We start from the raw sequence: 14,885 nt of genomic DNA, 5'->3' as shown, positions 1-14,885 counted from the left end.
ACCTTGAAAATTCAATGAAAAAACCATTGGTTTTAGGCCATATATAGTTAGGGATTTGCATTTACAAAACCTTATTTTACTCGCATAAAACCATTGAAATTCCATATATAGTTAAATGCGCTAACTATATATCGCGCACCCGCAATCCACTGCTGATGATGTCACATATTACATCATTCATGACATGGTCAGTGACATCACTGATGACATCACTGATGACAACTCAAATGACATCACTGATGACATCTCAAATGACATCACTGATGACATCACTGATGACAACTCAAATGACATCACTGACAACATCACAGATGACATCATTCATGTGTTAATACGATGAACCTCTACAGACTCTGATATATCCTTAGATACACTCAGTGAAAACAGACACTCACAGATTGTCACTCATCCATGGAGTTACTCATACACCTAGACAGTCATGCAAAGAATCAAACACACCTCCAATTCCTCAACTATACAGTTATATACACCTTACTTATTGAAACATATTCTAACACATATTTACTCTCTTATACAATCCTTGATACATGTTCACAATGATCCATACAGCCACTCACACATTCACTGGCTCTTATGCACAGTTATTTATATATGTTAACTCTCACATGTACTGTGTTTTACATATGTACTTACTTTGACATGTAGCACTTTTGAAACCATACATCTAGTGAATCAACTGCTCACACATCTATGCACAGAGTCACACACCTCCCAGCCATCCACACACATACTCAGTCTCCCATACAAATACTTGAGCAACCAATCAATAACCCATATAGTTATTCATATAGCTACTGATCAACACATGCAGCAGTTTACAGAACAACAGATATAATGATGCACAAATTAAGACAGTTTAATCACTAACCCATGCACTCAGTGAGACACATTTAATCACTCCCTCATACAATCAGTCATGCACCTACTAAATCCTTCATCCAGACATTTATACATCCACTCATTCTTCAATATGTAAGACATATTTTAACTTTACAGAAACATACAGTCACTGGATGTTGTCATCAGTGATGTCATTTGAGTTGTCATCAGTGATGTCATCAGTGATGTCACTGACCATGTCATGAATGATGTAATAAGTGACATCATCAGCAGTGGATTGCGGGTGCGCGATATATAGTTAGCGCATCTAACTATATATGGAATTTCAATGGTTTTATGCGAGTAAAATAAGGTTTTGTAAATGCAAATCCCTAACTATATATGGCCTAAAACCAATGGTTTTTTCATTGAATATATATATATATATATGTTTATCCAAAGGCTCAGCATTTTAGGAAAGCACTCGACAGCAGTAAGGTGAAAACCTTCTATTTATTTCACTGTGGTGGTGATCAAACATCCCTCATTTTGCTTTGTCTGCCCGACGCGTTTCCGAGCTGTCTGCTCCTTCCTCATGGGCAATCTGGCAAAGGGGTGTTGCAAAATTCAAAACATCCCATTCCTTGGCTGCCTTTTGTAGAAACAGTCACAGGTGTGTAAGCTTCGTAGCTTCTGATTTGTGTTGTTTTCTGGGACACGTAGTTCAGTGTTTCACCCTCAGTGGGTCCCTCGATGACAGATTTATTATTCAAAGTCACAGTGGAAAATCCGGAACCACTGCGATATTAAGAGCACTTTAGTGTGCCCCGGTGCTGAATATACCACCGCTATTGTTGAAGTCTGCTGTCCCATTTCCGCCTCGGAAAAGTTCTGAGTCAGATGGCCCTTTCTCCTGCGACTCCCTTCTCAGAAGGTTTTCACCTTACTGCTGTCGAGTGCTTTCCTAAAATGCTGAGCCTTTGGATAAACAATTAACAACTCGGCAGCTTCGCCGTGAGGGAAGCACCACCTGTGTAAATGAGAAGGGAGTCGCAGGAGAAAGGGCCATCTGACTCAGAACTTTTCCGAGCAAGACACTCTTTAATTACATTTTTGCAAGTAATGAACAAACAAGAGTGTCTGCTACCACAACCTAGCATGCAGCATTTTACAATCCCAGTGAATGAATGAAGAGGACTGGGCAGATTCCAATTTAAAATATAGCTGAGTCACAGTGATAGAACTAGATCTGCGTATTCCTAGCTCATTCAACCACAATAGGACTTTATTTATTCTCTGTTTTTTTCTGACATAGGAGAACTAACATTGTTCCAGATAAATGAGACCAGGTATAGCTTTTGAATTGTCTGATTTTATTTGGTGGCCATAAAGAAGGATCACCATAAGCTAGATCAAATTGTAGGTAGGGTTCTCATTTGTGCAGTACCATCCTTTGTTTTTACCAAACAAATAAGTGATGGATGGAATTCTTGAATTATTTTCAGGCACTGGCAATCTCTCTGGGATGCATTGAGCTGATATTTTTTTTTCATCACTGAGCCACTCTAGAGATAGAAATTCAATATACATATCAGTATTAGTCCTGCTCCATTAACAACAAGTCAATCCGAACTGGCAGGCTAGGTATCCGCCAGACGGGAATGCATTAAAGGGTTATTTTATTGTGTAGACCTTTACTTGTGGGCTGCCCTATCCCCCGTTCCTGGCAGTATCCACTTATCTTCACCAAGATCTGGTATTCACTTTGCGTCACTGCTGATGCTGAAGAAGAAAGTGATGGTAGAGGAAGAACTCACTACCACTGCCCTAGTACTGAGGTGTGAGTCATTGTACCCTGATGGTGAACATGTACCCTGCTCATACCAGTACAAAATCCTATTCTTAGAGAAACTTTTTGTTTAACTTTATTTTATTGAGTTGCAGGTAATGAAGTAGACACAGTACACACCGCATTTATTCCTGTTCGAGAAAGCAGGACCCTCTCCAACTCCAACCCAGCCAAACTGCATCGTTGCAGATCAAAGCTTGAGTTCGTCTGTGAGGCAAATGTCCAAAACGGCCCGGCAGGGCAACGGCCCCTGCAAGGTACGCAATATACAAACTCAATTTGACAAAAGGAAAAAAAAACCCTACCCTCCTAGTCCCCACCTCCCAGAATCAGTGCGCCATGCTCATATTGAGTTTGTCTAGCGCCTGTGTAAGGGTCAAGTGTATCTATTCCTCAGAGACTTCCCCTGGCGTCGAAGTGTTGGTGAGTCTCAGGTGGCAAAGGTATTTCGGACATGTGATTTCATTGAATTCTAGTGCCAGTAGAGAAAATAACAGTTGCCATATATTGTTAAAAGAGGTCACAGATTGGGTGTGGTTAGCCTATAAACGCTCCATACCAACTATGTACCAAAGCTTGTGTAGCCACCCCTTGTGCGTAGGGCGAGTCTGTGTGCCCATAACAATAAGATGTGCTGAACCGCCGCTCCCATTGCCAATCCCATCTGTCTTCCCCTAACTGATTTCAGTGGGAATGTAAGTGCATTGGGCAGTCTCAGGAGTGTGTAAGCTGGAAAACTAGGGATTTCGGTGTCGAATTGTTTGTCGATATCGTTAAGAACCTCTGTCCAATATCCCGTCACTTCCCGGCACTCTGACAGCAGATGAGTTAATGTGCTCTCTTCGTCACATCCCCTCCAGCAAGTCGGACTGTGGTTGGGATTACCCCTGTTCAATCTGACTGGTGTTAGGTACCAATAAGTTGTCTCTGCTGCCATTCCTTTTCAGAAAGTGCCCCCACGTGAGAGCCGGTGAACAAATCATCCGATAAAGTTCGGTGATCAGTTTTTGGTCTGTCTGCTTGGTAACAAGCCATATCTCGTAAGACCTCAGTCTTCTACCTACTAGTGGACGTATCTCCGGCTGCATCAACCAGTGCCTTATCTGGAAGTACTGGAATCTTTTCAGGTCTGTGATGTTGTATTGCTTTGAGATATCTGAGAACTTAAGGAACCCCTTGAGGTCAAAAAAATGGCCTGCGGATTTGCACTCCGAGGTGTCCCACTGCCGAAATGCTTGTCTTTCCATCCCAGGTGCAAATTCAGGGTTGTCAAACAATGGCGTAAGCGGTGAGGGGAATGAGGTAAGTCCCCTCTTACTCGCTACCATATCCCATACATGCATCACTGTGCAGGTAATGGGGGATTTGTTTAGATATTTTGACCTGTGAGATCGCCTCAGAAATTGTATCCAGAGGGCTGACTGCGCAATCGCTCTATCCTGAAAGAGCCACCTCTTCTCCTATTCGGGTCGGCTCCATTCCACTAAGTATCAGAGTTGAGTTGCTTGAAAGTACTTTAGAAAGTTGGGGATCCCCAGTCCTCCCTCATCTGGAGGTCGGTAGAATTGGTCCCTGCACATCCGCGACCTCTACCCTGCCCATATGAATTGTTGTACTGTGTGCAGTTTACAAATTGTTCCTATCAGGGACCCGACTGGGATGGTTTGAAAAGTGTATATTATTTTAGGTAAGATGGACATCTTTAAAGCTGTGATGCTGCCAAGTGATGATAGGGGTTGTTGCTGCCATCTTCTCAGATCTTCACGCAGTTCAGGGTGACTGTCTGCTCTGTAGACGGGGTTAGAACAATCCCCAAGTATGGGATCAAGGCGAGCGACTGAAGGCCCCCATAATCCAGAGAAACATCTTGTGGCATAATTTCATTGCACCCTAGGGGTAGTAGCATTGATTTTCCTGTGTTTATTTTGAAGTCGGACACCCTCCCAAAGGTCGCCAGCTCACGCAGGAAGGCCGGCACAGATCTCCTGGGTGTTTCTAAAGCCCCCAGGATGTAGTCTGCATACAAACTGATTGTATGTTGTTCCCCTTCGAAGGGAATACATGCAATGTCAGGGTTGTCTCGGATCCTCTGTGCTAGGGGTTCTACGTATAGTGCGAACAGGAGGGGGGACAATGGGCACCCCTGCCTCGTGCCCCTTATAATGTCCAACAGGCGTGAGTGTGTATCATTAACTCGAATTGTCGCCCTCGGCTTATCGTAGAAGCCTCTGACCCAGGCCCTAAAGCTTTCACCGATGCCAAAGTGTGCCAACGTTTTGTCTATAAAACCCAAGTCTACCCTGTCAAAAGCCTTTTCAGTGTCAATTGACAGTAGCATGGCGTACATACCCTATAGTGGGCCTTGTCGATTCGGTGCATGAGACGTTTAGTGTTGTCGCTACATTGTCGGTTTGGAATAAAACCAGATTGATCTGGCTCGATAATGCCAGGCAGTCGTGGACCCAATCTGGCTGCGAAAACCCCTGTAAAAAGTTTTAAATCTAGGTTAAGTAGGGGGGGGCACTGGATGACGTCTTTCCCCCGCTTGGACAATACTATTATGTCTGCCTCCAGCATGTCCGAGGGTTCAGAACCTGGTCCCTGAAAGGAATTAAAAATTCTAGTAAAAATTGGTGCCAGAAGCGGGCAAAGTGATTTATAAAAACCAGCTGAAAAGCTGTCAGGGCCAGGAGATTTCAGGGGTTTGAGGCAGGAAATCGCTCCAATCACCTCTTCTATCTTAATAGGCGCGTCTAGAGCTGCGGCTCCGGATGCATTAATAGCCGTTGTCGCCACGTGTCAGAGGTAGGCCACCCCGTCCGTGTCGACGTTCAAGTCTTTGCTGTAGAGAGATGGGTAGAAGTCCCTAAAAGTCTCTATCTGGTCATCGTTCCCCACCTACTCTGGAGGGCTGCTTTTTTAGATTGTTGAACACGAGCTCTGAGTTTGTTTGCGAGGAGAAGCCCTGTTTTGTCTCCTACTACTTAATATGTATGCTTGAGCCATAGGTCCACATACTCAGCTCGGTCAAGGTCCAGGCCTGCGAGCTGTGCCCTGTCCACCTTCAATTGCTGCCATATCCTGGGAGCTCCAGTGCGACTATGCACTCCCTATAGTTCCACTACCTTGGCCGTAAGTGTTTTGCTTAATCCTTTTCGCTCTTTGGTTTCTGCTACTGATATTGAGACCAGTTCCCCCCTCACCACCACTTTAAGAGCCCCCCACAGCGCGGTCAGAGGTGTGTCAAGCTTGTCATTGGTCTGAAGATAGTCCGTGATGCGCTTGTGTAGCTGTTGGGTTTCCCCCTTCCTGTGTAATAGGGATTCCCGTAATTGCCACCTCCCTCTGGATGTTTTAGTGTGGGGGACTGTGAGGGTCACAGACACAATGTCATGGTCAGAGAGTGCAGCTGGGATGATGTCCACCTCATCTACTAGTGTGTTGAGTTCCGAGGATCCAATAAAGTGATCTAGCCTGGAGTATGTGTGGTGCACATGTGAGTAAAAGGAGTAATGTGTGTTCCCAGGGTGGGCCTAATGCCAAAGATCCAATAAATGGACAGAAAGCGGTGAAATCAATACAAAATCTGTTTTGCATATTATTGAACATGCGTTCACTTGTGAAACATAAATATCAATTAGAGTGCCTCCTTCAATTAGATAATCCAGATATTGTTTTTTTAACTGAGACCTGGACGGATGCCAGTTCCGATCCGGATTGGAATGTGGCTCTTCCGCCAGGATATGCGATGGTGAAATATGATAGGTTAGATGGCAGGGGCGGGGGTATAGCCCTGATTTATCGCGAGAATTTAAAGTTGCGCCATGAGGCTACGAGGCTGCTTCCAGCAGCAGCATTTTTATTTTCATTTAAAATCAATGATGCCTTTACATTTCGGAGGCTACTTGTCTATAGGCCCCTGGGACCCAGATCAGGGTTCTCGCAGGCCCTTTTAAATCTCTTAGAATGAAGTGTAGACTCAGACTTTTTTATCATCTTGGGTGATTTTAACCATCATCTCGAATTAGAGTCTTACCCAGACACACTAAGAATTATAGACAACTTAGCAGCATATGGGCTTTCCCAAATAATATTGGAACCAACACATTTAGCAGGTCATACCTTAGATGGTATTTTTACAAACCAACCAGACACAACTGTAATAAAGACTATACCTCTACCCTGGACGGATCTTAGAGCCATCTATTTTAATGTGATTAATAAAATGTTTACTTCATCTCAAACTCCTCCGTCTGTAAAACAGAGGTTTAGGAAATGGTATAGGGTGAAAAAGGTCGATCGCCTGCGTTAGATAGTGACAATGACATAGCAGCTAACCAATTTGATATTTGGATAAGAATAGCCGCACATGGTATTGCCCCTGAAAGTACCAAAACCGCTACTAGAGCTACTTTAACAGCACCTCGGTATAGCTCAGAGCTAAAAACAATTAAAATGAAAAGTCAGAACTGGACATGGAGGACAGACCATAGCATGGAGCCTAAGCTCACTTATAATCAATGTTTTAAGGTATATAAGCAAGCTATATTCAAAGCTAAAAAAGCGTATTTTACTACTAAAATAGAAGATGCACCCCACTCCTCAAAGAATCTTTTTAAAACTGTGTATAATAATAATCCACATTTTAATAATCCACATTTGTAAAGCACGAACCATCACCCGTTAGGGTCTCTTGGCGCTGGGGGCCGTCAGGAAGATTAAGCAAGCTATTGCCCAGAGTCCCATGGTGCTGGGCTAATCTGCCGCCGGTCCCGGGGATCGAACTGTGATCCCCAGATTCCGGAGTCAGTCACCCTGGCCGCAGCGCCACACCTCCCCCTCGCGGCGCCACACCTCTCCCTGACCAAACCCCAACACACAGCAAAGTTCAGACCAGATCATGCTTTCTGCAATGTAATGGCCAAATTCTTTCAAAGTAAAGTACAAATGATCTATGATGACCTTCTAAACCTAATCACCAGTATACCAGACAACATTCCATCAAATATAAATGTAGGGACAGTAACCAGCAGGCTGGCACACTTCAGGGCACTTACTGTGGAGGAGGTACAGGACCTCCTGATATCCACAAAATCTGGCACGCCAAATGATCCATGCCCCCCAGCAGTTATCCAGCTGGTATCCAAGACCGTGAGTACATACCTTACTCCTTTGTTAAACCAAGTACTAGAAACTGGTAAATATCCTAATGTCTGGAAAAAGGCTTGTATAAGGCCAATTCTTAAGAAGCCAGCCTTGGACCCACTAGAACCAAAAAACTACAGGCCTATTTTGGGACTACCCTTACCAGCTAAAATACTGGAAAGAGACGTACATAGGGAGTTAATACAATATCTAGAAAATAATCTGCTGCTGGATCCAAGACAACATGTCTTTAGGCCTTGTCATTCAACAGAAACTGCGTTGGTGTTTGCCACGGAGGGGATTAGGAGGATAATGGATGGGGGTGGCAGAGCAATCCTGGTCCTATTTGATCTCTCAGCGGCATTTGACACCGTAAATCATAAGGTGTTGGTATGGCGGCTGAGAGATGTGGGGGTGGAGGATGTTGCGTTAACTCTCCTCGCCTCCTTTCTTGAAAATAGAGAACAAAACATACACTGAGAGAAGATACAATCTGGAACCTTTCTACTCCCCTGTGGTGTCCCGCAAGGATCTGCTCTGTCTCCAACCATTTTCAATATCTATGTGTCCTCCCTGGCTAACTTAGTCAAAAACTTTGTTTTTTGCCTAATAATGTATGCCGACGACTCGCAGCTCACCATTTCAGTTTCCTAACCACTAGAGCCAGTAGTCAACAGCTTCCATGCTTGTCTGAAAGACATCATGAGTTGGATGAGCGCAAATTTTTTGAAAATAAATACAGATAAAACTGAGGTTCTAGAATTTGGTAATGGACCATCATTATGGAACACTAACTGGTGGCCGACAGAGGCGGAAGTCTGTCCTACCCCGGTTACTAAGGTCAAAAACTTGAGTGTGATTCTTGATGAACAGCTCAATCTATCGGCTCATGTCAATCAACTAAATTCCTCCTGCTTTTTCTTCCTAAAAACCTTGAGGAAAATCTTCCCGTTCATCACAAATAAACTTCAAAAGACAGTTGTAGTTGCCCTCTTTTTATCTAAATTGAATTACGGCAACGCTCTTTTTATGGAAGTTGATAAGGCACAGAAGAGGATCTTACAATCATTACAAAATGCCGCCGCTAGACTGCTGATGAACATCCCGAAGGGTCGCTCCACTTCAGAGGCCATCAGAGTACTGCATTGGCTCCCTGTTCATCATAGAGTCAAATTTAAGTCTCTCTGGTTAGTACATAAGGCCCTCTATGGAGGAATCGCTGGGGAAGTACAGACATTTTTTACTAAGTACTCTCCAGCAAGAACTCTTAGATCTTCCACTGAGGGCTTGGTATGTGTTCCAAAAATTTGTAAGGCCAGATGGGGGGGCCGTACACTGTCTTTCTGTGCGGCAAAACTCTGGAACCAGATACTTTCCCTTACCTTACGCCTTCAACCAAACCGGATGAGGTTCAGGAAAGAATTAAAAACCTGGTTGTTTGCTAACATCGAAACACTGTGAGTCAGGTAGCTCCACTTATCTATGTATTACTGTTAGCGCCAAGACGCCTCGGCATTCGCTGCATTCTATAAATAATATTTCAAAATCAAATCAAATCAAACCACATCAAATAGTCCCCTATGTCTCATCCAGTTCCTCCCCTCAGTCGATATTGCTCCTGCGGAGCCATAGCGGTGGCCTGACCAATCTGTTTCTGAATCCATGAAAGATTGAGGTCTCCTCCCACGAGGAGGTGCTTATCCTGAGGGCTCAGAAGCTCGGAGAGAGCTCCCTTGAGAAAGGTTTCTTGACCTGAGTTAGGGAAGTTGAGAGACCCTATTACCATAGAAGTGCCACCCACCCTCACCGTGTGTGCCAGTAGTCTACCTTTAATCTCTGCCACCTTATCACCCACCGTACCCTGGAAGTGTCTAGCAAACAGTATATCTACCCCCCTTTCTTCTCAGTAGTAGGGGAGTAAAACTGATGGGGAAAAGCCCTGGATCTCATTCTTTGCCAATCTCTGGACCGAAGGTGTGTTTGTTGCAGGAGACAGATCGAGGCGCCCGAATTCTCTAAGTTATACAGGATGGCTCTTCTTTTAATGGGGTTGTGTAGGCCCTTTACATTAAGGGTAATAACTTTTATAGTACGTCTCAACATAGTGTTGTTGTGGAGTGATACAGCTTTGTCAGCCGAGCTCTGTCCTTGCTAAACGCCCCTCTTGGGACCTTACCCTGGGTAGCTCACCGGTTCCTTCCCTTCTCCCCTCCGCCCCCACTTTCCCCTTCCCATGCCCCAACAGCCGAACCACCCCCAGCTTCCTGCCTGTCCCGCCCCAACCCTCCCTGTCCCCACACCTTAACCCCAACAGAATATTCCCAACAGGCTACCATTGTCCAATGCCCACATTCCAACGTTGCCGGCATATGGAAAAGGGAAAAAAGTAGGGTCTTCTTAAAGCCCAGGCGCCTCCGGCCCCCCGACCCCTGGTCAGTCATGGTTCAGTGCGTTGGGATCCCCGTGTGCTTCTTAAGTTTACTCCGGAGTCGAGGTGTCCCGCAACAGCGCTTCTAGGGCCGATGCCCTCTCCTGGGACATAGTTACATGGTCTGGTATCGATTCAGCGGCCGGTGAGCGGCGGCGAACCACTCTCTGCCATCCGTTCCCCGTCGTCTGTAGCGAAGGGCTGGAGGAGGGCACCGGGCTGCGATGTGCTAGACCCAGCAGTTTGCAAGTTTCTTGGAGCGAACGTATCTGCTGTACCTTGCCGTTCCATTTACAGATTAGGTGGAAGGGATGGCCTCAGGAATACGGCACACCTTTGTCTTTCAAGTAGGCTGTCACTTCCTTAAATGCTTTCCTTTGTGCAAGATGGAGGCCAGATCTTGGTAGAGGGCTATGGGGTGACCCTGGTATTTGAGAGGTTGATTCAGCCTTGCCTCCCGCAATATGCGGGAAGGCTGGCAGGAAGGCCAGAATATCGGGCGGCGGAACCGGTGCTCCCTTTCCGGCTCCCACTCTCTGTGCCCGATCGATGCAGATCTCAAAGTCATAGGGTTCACCTAGGGTATCCCAGAAGAGGCCCTGGAGATATCTGGCCACGTCCGCCCCTTCTTCTCGCAGCAGAACCTCCCCTGACGCGAATGTTATTGCGTTATTTCTGATTCTCCAAATCCTCAGTGTGCGCCTGTAAATCCACCCCCTGATCGTTTAGGCAGATGATTTCTTGCTGTAGGAGCTCTACCTCCTCGTTTTTGGACTGTTCGCCATTCTCAATGGCAGCTACACCCTCCCCTAGCTCATCGACATGTCGGCGTATTTCTCTTACTTCGCCTGCCACCTCCTATTTCAGCACCTGAAAGTGTTCCCTGAGCGTGTTAAAGAGCGTTTCCAGAAACTCCCTAGTGATGGGCACGTCCTTTTGCTCTCGTTCAGTGTGGAATTGGGACGACGGTGAAGCAAGATCCCCTTTGTCCCCTGTTGTGGGGCATTTGGTGACCATTTATCTGAGCAATCTCTCCCCCTTCTTCCTCATATTGGCCATCGGGAGCCTTCCCCCTAGCCCTTTTGATCTTCAGTTTCACACCTGCGCAGGAGTTACTAGGGGATCCAACTGTCCAAGAGACGGGATGAGATCGCCTTTCCTCCACTGATTCCTATCTTGACAGCGTCCTCCAGTGTCACCGTCTCGTATATGCTCACTCACAGTGGGCTTCCCTTACAGGGACCGCGCATGATGGATTGCCCAGATATTCTTGCCGAGTTGTAGAGAAAGGCCACTGGGACGTGCCTCCCCCCAGGGGCTCTAGTGGTAGTTCGGTGTGGGCTTGCATCGGTGTGTGATCCTCCAGTCCGGACCACTCACCAGGCCCCTTCTCTTATCTTACTGTCTCACCTGCGGCCTCTTCTGCACAGCGTCATCACTGAGGTCTGCTCAAGCATCTTTTTGTGCTGCCATCGAGCAGTCCGTCCATCTAGCCGACCCTCTCTTGCCGCTAGGTAGTGTAAAATGCACCCTGTCCATGACCCCCGATGTGTTCTCTTCCACTATAGCCAACCTCGGACATGGGGGCACATCCGGTGGGTGCCCGGCATTGTCAACTGACTCGCACTGCCGGGCCAAGCCCTATCTATCAGGATATATGAGTTCAGTTCTGGCTGCTGTGCTCCGCTTTGCCCCAGACCGCTGCCTTGCTCCTCACTGGGGCCCTCCCGGGAGGCCCGCTAAACACGTGGGTTGCACTCTGCTCCCTGCGCTCAGGATGGGCCCTCTTGTTGTGAGTTCCTATCGTCGGCCCTCCCCCTGCAGAACTCAGCTGCTGTCTTCCGCACTCCTCCAAGATGGGCACTGTGTGTAGGGCAGGGGTCGGTCCCCCTGTCTGTGGAGGCCCACCCACCGCACTCCTGCGCATCGCACCTTTTTCTAGGTGGGGGGCCCGCAGGGTCTCACTCACCGCTTCTCCACATAGGGTGACGTGAAATGGGGTTATGCTGTTATCATCCTCTATGCTCTCAGTCCTGCGTCCCCCTCCTGTTCCGCCACTTGCCACAGCACTGGTGCCCAGCACTCGCCTTTGTAAGCCCTTCAGCAGTGGACATTGCGCGTTTTTCTGCCCATAAGGTTCTGGGCACCTAGCTGAGAGGATTTTTGCCTCGTGCCTCGCCCCCTGTGTGGGAGTGGCTGGTCAGTACAACGGAAATCACTTTCTTAGATACATGTATCAAACTTTCCAACGGTCAATGTGCCTTGGGGAAAACCAGCAGGGGCATGTATCAAAATCTACAACTTGCAAAGATTGTCATGCACAGTCAAAAAAATATTTTGAATTCCTAAAAGTTGCAAACCTATTCAAATCATAAACAGAAATATATAAAGATTCAAAAAAATAGAGCCACTGCCCAAAATTTATTTCATGGTGTGGCACGGTTCCCACGAAATTAGTATGCCTGTAGATTGGATCAACAAAACTTCATAAAACAGGGACTGAGTCTTCTTATATCATAAGTAAATTTTTGTTCAGCTAGCTCATAATACCACTTCTAAACTCCTAAACCTCCACAGTTATAGATACTGTCAGCAACCTCAAACATGATCACTCATATTCCCAAGATATTTGTTGAAACAGATCTAACCCTTTCCTTTAACACTTTTGCATGCCAAAGGTTTCACAAAGATAAGAGGCAATAATACATTTTTAGCTGCTTATTGTAAATATCTAATCCTCGCATGTAAAACATGAACTGAAATTATTAGACCGATGAGACACATCATACTTATAAGCAATATTAGCATGTTCAAAAACACAAAAAATTCAGCCATGTTTATTATTCCTAATATTACTCCTATCACTACACTACACTAGTGAGAGGATGATAAAAGCACCCTTCTGCTAGACCCAGTTGGAATTATCTAACCCCATTCCGTGGTGTAGTGTCTCGGAAAGACTGCCTCAGTGCATTAGCAAATGCACTCCATCTTAGTTTGCATACCTACACATGTCTACCTGCTCAGCTATCTTTCTTCATAGAATACATTTTGGGGCCTGCTGAGCTGCCTCTCATTCTCAGCAGCATTTATGATAACTGTGGTGTGAAGTACCTCTCACCTGAATTCAAAACAGAAACTGTTTAAGAAATAAAACACCAGCCTTATCTCATTCTGAAAGAGAGGCAGAATAACATCTTTAATTAGTCTGCGTAAAAGAGTTGTCTCCTATTCACACACATAGAAAGTGGAAAAAATGAGGAGAAATACAGATATATCTCCTTGTTATGCCTCACCTTGGGAGGTATAAGATTTGGATGGATCCCCAGGTTTACAAGTCCTTGTAAATCTTGGAATTCATCAAAATCCAGGGAAGTTGTGTGGGAACACCAACCACAACACCCATGCAATGCCTTCCTTGCCCGATAAAGATGACTCCGTTATTTGGGCTGCGTTGCTTTCCTCAATATATTTTTGATGCCACTCAAAACTATGCAAGGAAGCTTTGCGTGGCTTCATAAATCTGACTCAGAGTCTTATGCCATACATATACAACTTTTTGTGCTGCAAACATGATGCAAGGCTCCCATAAATATGCCCTCAAGCTCTTGAGATGCCAGATTCTAAGGAGTCAGGGTGTGTCTCATAACATTGTTGAGGTGAAATCTGGCCCAAGACACTAGAATAATAGTCTTAGCTATATTCTCTTAAACCTGTAATAAGTCTGCCACAATGGGATGTCTAAGAGAGCGACGCCTCTTCATGTGAGTATGGATCTTGCACACCGGTTAGTTTGGGAGCATCACTAAACCTAGATGTGAGCAAAATCTTGCCCTTAAGAAAGCCTGGTCCTGTGAGGACAACCTGTGCAACTTTTCTAAATTTATCAAAAAACTATGGTTCCTTAAGACCACTATAACTCTCCCTGTATGAGATTCTGTCTGAATCTTCGATGGGCAATAAACTAAGCACTCATCCAAGTAAGAATGAATGAAGATCCCATCCTGGTGAATCAAAGCTACCAAAGGTTCTAAGTCCTCAGTGCAGGTCCGAAGAACTGGCTTCAGCCCAAAAGGGAGGACTAGAATGGGAAGTGAAGATTGTCTGTTGTGAAATGAAAATATCTTTGGTGCTTTGCATGAAAAGGCATTTGGAGGTAGGCATCCTGTAGATCAATTGTGGTGAGGAAGTCAACTTTGCAAATCCTCAGAATGATCTTCTACAATGTGAAAATCCTAAAGTGACTCCTCTTCACCCAAGAATTCATCCTCCTGAGATTCAAAACTGGGCTGTAAGCTCCTGAGTCTTTTTGAAAAAAGAAGAGCATTGAATAAACGCCACTTCCGACCTCCTGTGCAGGGATTGGAACTATAAGTCTCAGTACCTCACTGCCTGAATCCCTAATAAAGGGCTTGTTGTGTTTGAAAGGATTCCTGGGAATTGGAGTAAGGATGACTCCAGAAACTGGCGGATAGACGTCCAAGTCTATTAGATAACCGTTCCTGATAGTAATAACAATCCAAATCATTGATTGGAGGCGTTTTTATGCCAAACTGCAAGAAACTCATGATTCCCCTCTCTGCCCATCTGGGTAAGAAAGAAATAGTTAACATCCTGCACTTC

This window comes from Lissotriton vulgaris, chromosome 4_1, assembly GCF_964263255.1.
Source record: "Lissotriton vulgaris chromosome 4_1, aLisVul1.2, whole genome shotgun sequence".
NCBI classification, from domain to species: domain Eukaryota; kingdom Metazoa; phylum Chordata; class Amphibia; order Caudata; family Salamandridae; genus Lissotriton; species Lissotriton vulgaris.
This window is presented reverse-complemented; position numbering follows the sequence as displayed.